Source organism: Seriola lalandi, unplaced genomic scaffold (assembly GCF_002814215.2).
Source record: "Seriola lalandi dorsalis isolate HSWRI2012SDOR001 ecotype SW California unplaced genomic scaffold, Sedor1 jcf7180002054449, whole genome shotgun sequence".
In the NCBI taxonomy this organism is placed as follows: Eukaryota; Metazoa; Chordata; class Actinopteri; order Carangiformes; family Carangidae; genus Seriola; species Seriola lalandi.
Genome location: NW_019525002.1, coordinates 211,902 through 221,217, shown reverse-complemented (window position 1 = coordinate 221,217; position 9,316 = coordinate 211,902). Strand labels below are relative to the sequence as shown.

The 9,316-nt window shown below is 37.2% G+C and overlaps 1 pseudogene across 1 annotated transcript; it reads right to left on the bottom strand.

Annotated features, from left to right (window-relative positions):
* Positions 1 to 2,167: 2,167 nt before the first annotated feature.
* Positions 2,168 to 9,016, bottom strand: LOC111658530 (UDP-glucuronosyltransferase 2C1 pseudogene; annotated as a pseudogene). The gene is made up of 2 exons (XR_015437552.1): positions 8,819 to 9,016; positions 2,168 to 7,986 (listed from the first exon to the last, which is right to left on the bottom strand). The product of XR_015437552.1 is annotated as a UDP-glucuronosyltransferase 2C1 pseudogene (transcript).
* Positions 9,017 to 9,316: the final 300 nt, after the last annotated feature.

Below are 9,316 nucleotides of genomic sequence, written 5' to 3'. Positions count from 1 at the left end.
ATCATTTACCCATTTTATTTATAAGCGTGTTTGTTTTTCACTGTCAAATTACTTTTCAGATTGGAACAACATAAACAAAAAAACTTCTTGATGAGGACAACAGAGGAGTCACAGGTTAACAAACAATAACGAAAGTAAACTCCCACACAAAAACAAAAGCATCTTTCATGGTCTTTGTGTAATTTCCTCAATCCCCTGTCAGAACATTGTGCTGCCACCTACTGCACAAACTCTAATCTGTAGACACACTGGTTAATCTGAGTATTTTAAAGAGTCAGTAGAGTTACATTCTGTTAAATTCTTGTGTTATCAGTGTAAGTTATCAAAAGGTGAACCTATTAACAAATAATATAAAACCAGAAAACCCCCAAAAATATAAGTCAAAATATAAATATAATGGAACAAGGAAAGTAGTTAATACATGTAGAATAAGACAAATGAAAAACTGAAAATGGAGACACAATGTACAAACAAAATACAATATGAAAACAACATAAATGCCATGGCACATCTTTAAAATAAGATAGTAAAAATATTTACTTCCTCTCACGTTTGTTTTATTTTACACAATTAAAAAGTGAGATAAATTTCATAGAGCTTCACTTATACAGAGATTAAATATTCATATGGTGCAAATATATGTTGTTAATTTTGACCATCCACCAAAATGAGATTTTGTCTGACTCTTCCATCGAGGGAGAACAGTCATTGAAGCACAAATAAAGTCCAAATTCTTGATTGGAGTGGGGGGTGGGGGGTTTCAGGCAGTAGTTTATGTTTCCACTCTAGTTCTAATTATAGGTGTTTTCTCTCACTTTACATCTGCACTTGTCTTTTCTGTGCAGGACTCATTATGGGAAGAGGAGAGGCTTTCACAAAGCTGGTATCAAGAATCAGGAAGGAGCTCGGACACAGTCCTATTGTGTCAAACATTGTTTTTGATTTCATGCTGGCTCTTGTAGAGAAGATGATGGAAGTGGAATTTGCCTGCCCTTGCGACCCAAAGTGGAACTCTCTGTTTGCAGCATTTTCTCTGCAGCTTTCTCGCTCCCTTGGTGTGGTTGGATCCCCTTTTCTTTGATGGCTCATTATTTTGTGCAATGACAGACTGGACAGGCATATTTGTTACTGTTGACAAAACTTACCTGAAATGATGCCCCAAACCAACATGATAATACACTCATCAGAAGAACTCATGGCTCATTCACAAAGACAAAATATATTATTGTATTTATATATATGTTATATTATTGTTTTTATGTAGTCTTTTTTGTGAGTGCTATACTTAGTAATAAATAGGAAAACAAAATCAAAAACTGTCACTATAAAGCTTCCTGTATTCCTCATTGTGCATTTCAAGATCTGGAATAAAAAAAATCCTTTCCTTGTCTGTCATAGTCCACGGTATTCATTTGTAAAAAGCAAATGTTTATCACTTTTACCATCAAAAAGCATGCTGCTGTATGTTGTGATTCATGTATTGAATGTGCATAAATATGGGAACGGGAAAGGGGAAGGAAGTTAATCTTTTACCCCATCGATTTTTGTCTTTACTGCAGGCATTTGCATGGTCTTTCATTAGGTGGAAGTGACATCAACACACCAGCAAAGACGTGTCTATTGAACACACATCATTATAACACTTTACGTGCTATGATGGAGCCTACTCTCCACAAAGTACTGCATGGTCCTGTGGTATAATGGGCTAATCTCTGTGCAGCACTGAGAGCACTTGCATGTTACTACACCTGCAAAGACGTGTCTATTGAACACAGCTCTCTCGTTTGCTCTGATTTTGGAAAGGTTATCAGGCTGATCAAAGATCACAGGAGTGAAAACTCATGGTTAATTCTCAAAGCCAACTGAGCTTCATTCATTCATTTCTTGGTAATAGCTTGTTGTTGTGCTTACCTGATAACAGGTAACAAGTAACAGACCTGAATCCCCCTTTTTTTTTTTATCGTACATCTTCAGAGACAAATTACAGAACATTCAAAGCTGAAGCTTGGGTGGTTGTGATCACAAGAATTTAAGAGGTGAGACACTGATAAATAAATATTGTGTGGGGTAATCATTATGGGATAAAAATTCTACGGAGCACTAGGTAACGTAGCATCCAATAGATGTGTTGACGTGTTACATGTCATGTTCATGAATAGTCAACATCAGAGGTGTCAACAGATTTATTTTTGACACATAACACTTCAAAATGAAGCTGTCTTTCAACTTTCACTTTTAAACCACAAGCGACCTCCATTTAGATCAGATATCTACCAGCATGCAGATGTAAAGTTATTTACGAAAACAATGTGAAGATTTATACCAGAAAGAGAAAGGAAGCCTGAGCAGTTGACAGAGAGTCACTTGAAGGAACCAGTATTCAAGAGGATTTTTCTGTTTCAACATCAAAGTAGGTAAATCTTTTATTTTTATTCTTAATGTACAAATACAAACTAGAATTGTGTTATGGTTTATTTATTCCAGGTTGTGTTAAATCTTCAGGGTTGTATTGTGTGTTCCTTTGCCCCAGCCCATATGTTATATGATATATGGTCAGCCATAATACGTAAAGCACATTTAATTTTCAAATCAAATTGTCAGGACACTGATACAATTTCAAAATAATTTTACATCAGCTTTACGTAACATTTATTGAGGTTTTGAAGTATTTCTTATGCATTTAATTGATGCGTGAAATGTTTTAAATATTATTCTCAGGTCATTGTTATATTTTGAAATTTAAAAATGTTCTTTCATATGTTTAGTAAAAAAATTAGCTTTTAAGATTTTTTGTTATTTAACAAATGGATGAAAATGTTCTCATTTTCAAAGACTGATCATTTTTAATTCAGAAATTTCTCTCTTGCCACCAAATTTACATTTCAAAATTAAATAGGCTACATGCCATTATGAACCTGTACTTTTGATATGTTTGGTCAATCCTGTTTTGTAAAAAAGAAAATATGTAAAGAAAAACTTTTTTATTTTAACTGTATCAAGAGTAATGCATGATGCATTCACTTGAGAAAAAAAATCTGAATTCCAAGATAATGATCTCATTAATTCAGAAAAACAGAGGAAGAATTTTTTTTAAATCAAAAACTCTTTACTGTAAAAAAAATCCTCTGTTTTTCTGAATTAACAAAATAATAATCTCATTATCTCAGAATTCTGAATCCTGAATCCTGAGAATAAAAGAGAAGAATTGTTTTCTCAAGGAGATGCATTATGCTTCATACAAAGGCAAAAAGAAACTGTACTATTTGTTTCTTTGCTACTACACTTAGTCCAGTTAAAACTAGAGGCTTGTTCAATCCGTTTCCATGAAATGTAAATTCTGTCTAGATTTTTATCTGCACTTTTCATTTTATATAGATTATCATCATCATTATGGGAGCAGATTATGAGCTGATTGCAGGACTCAGGAGTGAGCTTGGACAACGTCCTGTTGTGTCGAATGTGATTTTTGGCTTCCTTCTGGCCGGTGTGGAGAAGATGTTGGAGGTGGAATTTGCCTGCCCATGTAATCCTACATGGAACAAAGTGTTTGTGGTTCCATTTTTCTTGATCCCTGCTGTTACAGCCTCTCTGTTGATGCAACTGATTCACAGATGCAGTTGCAAAGATTATAAAAAGATGCTGTGTTGCTTTCTGCCTCCCATAGTGTGGATGGCCCTGATGTTGCTTGATGGCCATTACATGGTCTGTGCAACGACAAACTGGCTAGGTACATTTGAAACTGCTGACAAAACCTATCTGAAGTGGTGTGCACCAACCAACATGACAGTTCACTCTTCAGAAGAACTTCTGCATCATTCACACAGGTTTTATATTTTGTCTCAGGTAAGAAAAAAAATACAGCTATAGTTTTGTCAAGTGTCAGAAATGGATTTTTTAATGAGATCACCAGCCTCCAATAAAATATGTATGACTGCACCGATGATCATTTGATCCTATGTCTTACTGAATTCTGTGTTAATTTCCACCTTTTAGGGACTGGGAAATGCCATGGTCACAATTTTACTGGTGCTACTCATTGTATACATTATGTATACAAGATGCTACCTGCAAGAACAAAAAGAAGAGGCTCTTGGGGGAACCTCGGTGGCTCACCCGTTAGAGTGCGGACTACATGAACTTAGTCCTATCCACAGCGGCCATGAGGTCGAATCCGACACATAGTCATTTGCTGCATGTCATCCCTGACTTTCCTGTATACCACTCACTGTGCTATCAAATAAAGGCAAAAATGCCCCAAAAAATATAACTTTAAAAGAAGAAGAGGCTCCTGATGCTGCATCCATTCCACTTTAATTCAAAACAGCCCAGGAGAAATAAAAAGAAGGGAGAATGCTACAGATCTATTTTATGCCGCTGTCTGAGCATTTGGTATACTGCGAGAAATCTCATCTTCAAATTTAGTGCTTCTTGAATAAAAATGCACCAAATGTTTTTCTGTAGGCTATAATTTTAACTGTGAGCTGATACAGACAGTCAGCAATCTTCTGGATTTATTTTTTGTTTATAGTTTCTTAGTAGATAATATATGATTTAAATCAATATTCAAAATGTACTGTACGTTTCTACGTGCTTGATCAAAACAAGTAGGCTACACTGTTCTATGTTCTGTTTAGTTCTTTAGTTCTATATATATATAATGCATATGTTTGAGAATGAAACAAGAAGATTTTAATTATTTGTACTCCAACATATCAACATCTTATATATTTTATTATAGAGTTTGTAAGCTGCTTTTTTACAACAAAATAGGCAAGAATTAATATTATTATTACTGTGGTAAACTCTTTACTTTGCTATTGTCTCATATTGAAGTTCAATCAAAAGCTGTCAAGATAAAGGCTTCTGTAACCTGCATCATTACAGTTTTTGTTCCATATTGTTTTATCAGCCATGTACAGTATCTTTTACTGAATACATAGCGTTTGTGTGCATTTTTCTTGTACTTCATTTTAAGATAAAAAGAAAACTTGCCCCTCTGTAATATGTCTGTGATTTGCACTTGATTTTCACTCTTCAGCTGATGTTCTGTATGTCACTGACTGTTCACACAATATGATGATGCTGCTTTGCTAATAAAATTTTGAATACTTTAGAAGAAATATTGCGTACAGGCAGATGAGTTGATAACCAGGTGGGTGAGTTGAACAAACAAAACAAAACAAAACAAAACAAGAATTACTAAGAAAATCCTCCGAAAACTAAACAGAAGCACTAGGAAATACCTCAAACCTCAACAGATGAACTGACAAAGACAACTAGCAGCACAGCAACTAAATACAAGGGAGGCTGGGATAAATGGACACAGGTGAAATTCAGACAATCACAAAGGCAGGGAAATGAAGAATACTTTTGAAAATCAAAAATCCATTTGATAACTTTTGTGAGACATGGTCTGAAGATCATCTGTGCCAATATTAGTGACAACTGGACAAAGTGTCCCATGCGACACATGGGACACGTGTCTCATCATCGACAGGACACAGACTTGACACTGTATGCAATGAGATGCGTGACTGTCAGAATCACATCAGTTACATGATGGCACAGGGCAAGGCGTGTTGGAGACATTGCTTCTGAACACTTGTGCCAAAGAGTGCACCGTTCACTATGGAAACACACACACAGGCACATCACCCAGCTGTGTTTTGAAGAGGCTTCTTTGACAAGTTAATCATCAGGTAATGTTCGAAATCCACTGTTCACTGACTTTCAGTACCTATACGCACCCGCACACTCTATACCAATAAGCTTTATTTGGTAAAGCTTTGTTTGTTTGATTGTTTTGTTTTGTTTTGTTTTGTTTTGTTTTGTTTTGTTTTGTTTTGTTTTGTTTTGTTTTGTTTTGTTTGTTGATGATTTTAATGAACCAATGAACCAGCCCTTACTCCCAAATGAGGAAAGAGGTGAGCAACCAAGTTGACAAGACTTTTTTTTGATTGTTATAATGTTCCATATTATCACAAACTTAAAATCCCCCACCTATAATACATTATATTATAATGTCATAATGAACTGTTTCTGAGCGCACTCTGTATACTAATGTGCCAGGAGTACCAGGCCATGAAAATTTCTTCAACGCTTCATTACTTCATGACTTCTCATCTTTATTTTTCTTTCTATGCAGAATTTAAAACGACAGAAATGAACCTGGATCTCTGAAGTGAAGAGTCAATTTAAAAAGAGCCCTCATGTCATGTTCAAAACTATTCAAAAATGTCAACATGTACTGAATTCTGCATTTGTACTAATGTTGTCAACTTCAGCAACATCACACACAGACACATGTTGGGTTTGTCTCTGGGAGTGCTCGGATTTCACACACAAAACCAGGCTGTTACTTTTCATATCACTCATGTTTAACCTTTCTCCCGACAAAGATCATTCTCCACAGTAATCTTACAATTGAAATGCAGGTGAATATTATGACCAAAACAACTGTCAACAAAGCAGCAATGACATCAACAGAGTTGTAAACAAACCAGGACATTTTGTTGGACTGCGTCTGTAGATGACGGGCTCCTTTATGCCTTATGACATATTCTATCCAAAACACTGCCTGATCCAGTGGTTTCATGGGCTGATCTCTGTGCAACCTCGAGAGTGTCTGCATGCTCTCCCTGTAAGAGGACTTGTAAAGAACTGTCATCAGTGAATCTGCAAAGACGTGCCTATCAAGCGTGGCAATATCCAAAATCACTGCTCCTCCCTTTGCTCTGATTCTGGAGAGATTATCAGGCTGGTCAAAAAATAAAGGAAGTCCAACTATAGGAACCCCATGGTAAATTGCTTCCTGAACCCCGTTGGTGCCTCCATGGGTCACAAAGACTCTAGTTTTGGGATGTCCTAAGAGGTCGTTCTGTGGCAACCAGTTGACCAGTAATGTGTTGTTGCCGAGGCCTGCTGGCCTTTGTCCTATGTACCTCCATATAACCTTCTGAGGCAGCTGAGCAAAGGCCGCAGCAATCTCCTCAGCGACATCTTGAGGAAGCTTCCCGACTAAGGTTCCTAAGGTCATCATAATCACCCCATGATCTCCAGAACTCTGGACAAACTCCTCCAGGTCCGCAGGCAGCAGCTTTGCGGGCTTGCACTGAAATCCACCCATGTAGACTATATTGGGCATCGTGGGACGTGGAAATTCAAAGATAAAGTCATTCCTCATGAGCCATATGTCAGCATCTAGGAAAAACGTTGAGTAATCCACATCAGGACCAAAGTACTGCAGAACCACAGGTTTGTAGTGAGGTTCTGTTATGTATGATAGTGTGTACATCCCAAGGATATAACTCAAAACATTCTTGATTCTTTGAGGGAAAGTCATGCTATCTGTTAGCTCTGTTGCCGTGAAAGGAATGTATGCTAGAGGTGAAGGCGCAATAAGAAAATGAGCCTCTCCTTGAATGGTCCATCTGACATTGAAAACCAGAGGAACTTGGAGTCGACGTGCCAGCATGGCCCCTACGCCGATTCCAGGGTCAGTCAAAACCACGTCATATTTGGCATCATGTAGGGAACGCATCAGGTTTTCATCTTCAAACATCTGAACGATCATTTCACTCATTCTGTTATGGAACTGATTGAACTGGTTAATAACCATCTGCTGTATCTGAATACCAATCCAGATGTGAGACCAAAAAGATGTAGGCTTACCCTGAAGCCGGATCTCCAGCTGTGGGGACAAAAAGGTTTCAAAGTTTTCCTCAAAGCCACTTGTCCCGGGAAGGGTGACAGAGGTGTAGAAGGGAGACTTTTCTCTGATGTACCAGCTATCTGACGCTCGCACCACAGTGACCTCATGGCCTTTGGCATGCAGTTCCTCTATGAGTACGTTCATGTTTACCCAGTGGCTTCCATCCAATGGGAACACCAGGATCTTGCCCCCAGATACACTGGATAGGTGATTCAACAGTAGAGCAAATGTGAGCAGAGATGAATGAGGCACCTTCATGCTGATATCGTTCAGACCTTAAAAACGAAAACAAGTGAGTAAGAGAGTTCTGCCTGTCCGGTTTGGAGTTAACAGACGTAGTACAAAGTGAGATACAATAGTGGGTAAAGTACATTTTCTCAAGCACTGCACTTAAGTCCAGTTTTTAGGTACTTATACTTTTACTTCTGCTCCACTTAATTCCTGAGGCAAATACTCCACTACATTTTTTGACAGTCAGAGTTACTGCTTTGCTAATAAAATTTTTACATTAAAAGTTATAAAATACAATGCATTGTTAAAGATTAAAACAGTGGCTGTGCCCCCTTATCACATTTCAGATGTGTATTAGTTAGCAGGAGACATTTTACTAGAGAAAGAGTACTTTTACTTTTAATACTTTAAGTAGGCTATTTTCTTCAGAGAGAGAGTAATTTAGAATGAAGGATTTTTACCTGTAAAGGAATATTTTTACATTGTTTTATTGAAACTTTTACTCAAGGATCTGAATACTACCACTTATGAAATGGCACTGGACCATAAACCTTAGGCACAATCAGTTACCCACCCCACTCCCACCCCCCTTTCTTTAGCCATAAAAACCCTGTAACCACACTATAAATCTGAAGTCTAAAGGTTTTAAAATGTGCATAATACAGGAAACACTCAACACAATAGCAAATGAATTAATATTCTAAAGCTTAAGTTAATTGCAGTGACTGTTAACAAACATTACCTGCTGTAAAAAACTATACACTCACACTCAGATCCAAATTTTAACACCATATTTCAACATAACTGTTTTTAGTTCACATGCGCTCGTAACACAGATTTCTATTCTCTTAAGTCTTGAGTAATGTTAACACTTACGCAAATCCACAGGTACAGGAAAGGCAATCCGACTTCAAAGTTTCACTTTGCACCTCCTTGTCTGTCCTTCAAAGTCATGAGTACATAACGTGCAGTTACATGTCCTGTAATCTGCTCTCTGGGTTCAACAAAAAGAGCGTGTTCAATGCTGCAGATAAAGGTCCCGCTGTAAAATGTGAGCGCTGCTCATGGCACTGCTACAACAACAGCTCATGTTTAGTGTAAGCAGAACAGATTTATCTGTTGTGCCATCTAGTGTCAAGTCAGTGCACACAACTTTTGAATAGTTTATGATTGTTTACCTGAACAGAGCAGTGAAATTAACCAGTACATACAGTTTTTCACAACTGCTGCACCCAAGCTCTGAAAGAAGTCAAATAAAGACCACACAGCTCTGGAAAAACTTTGGGTTTTTCTTTTTACAAAAATCACACCGAAAATAATTATCCAATTTAGAAACCTTTTCTTCACATACATAACCTGCCAAATACTCATTAC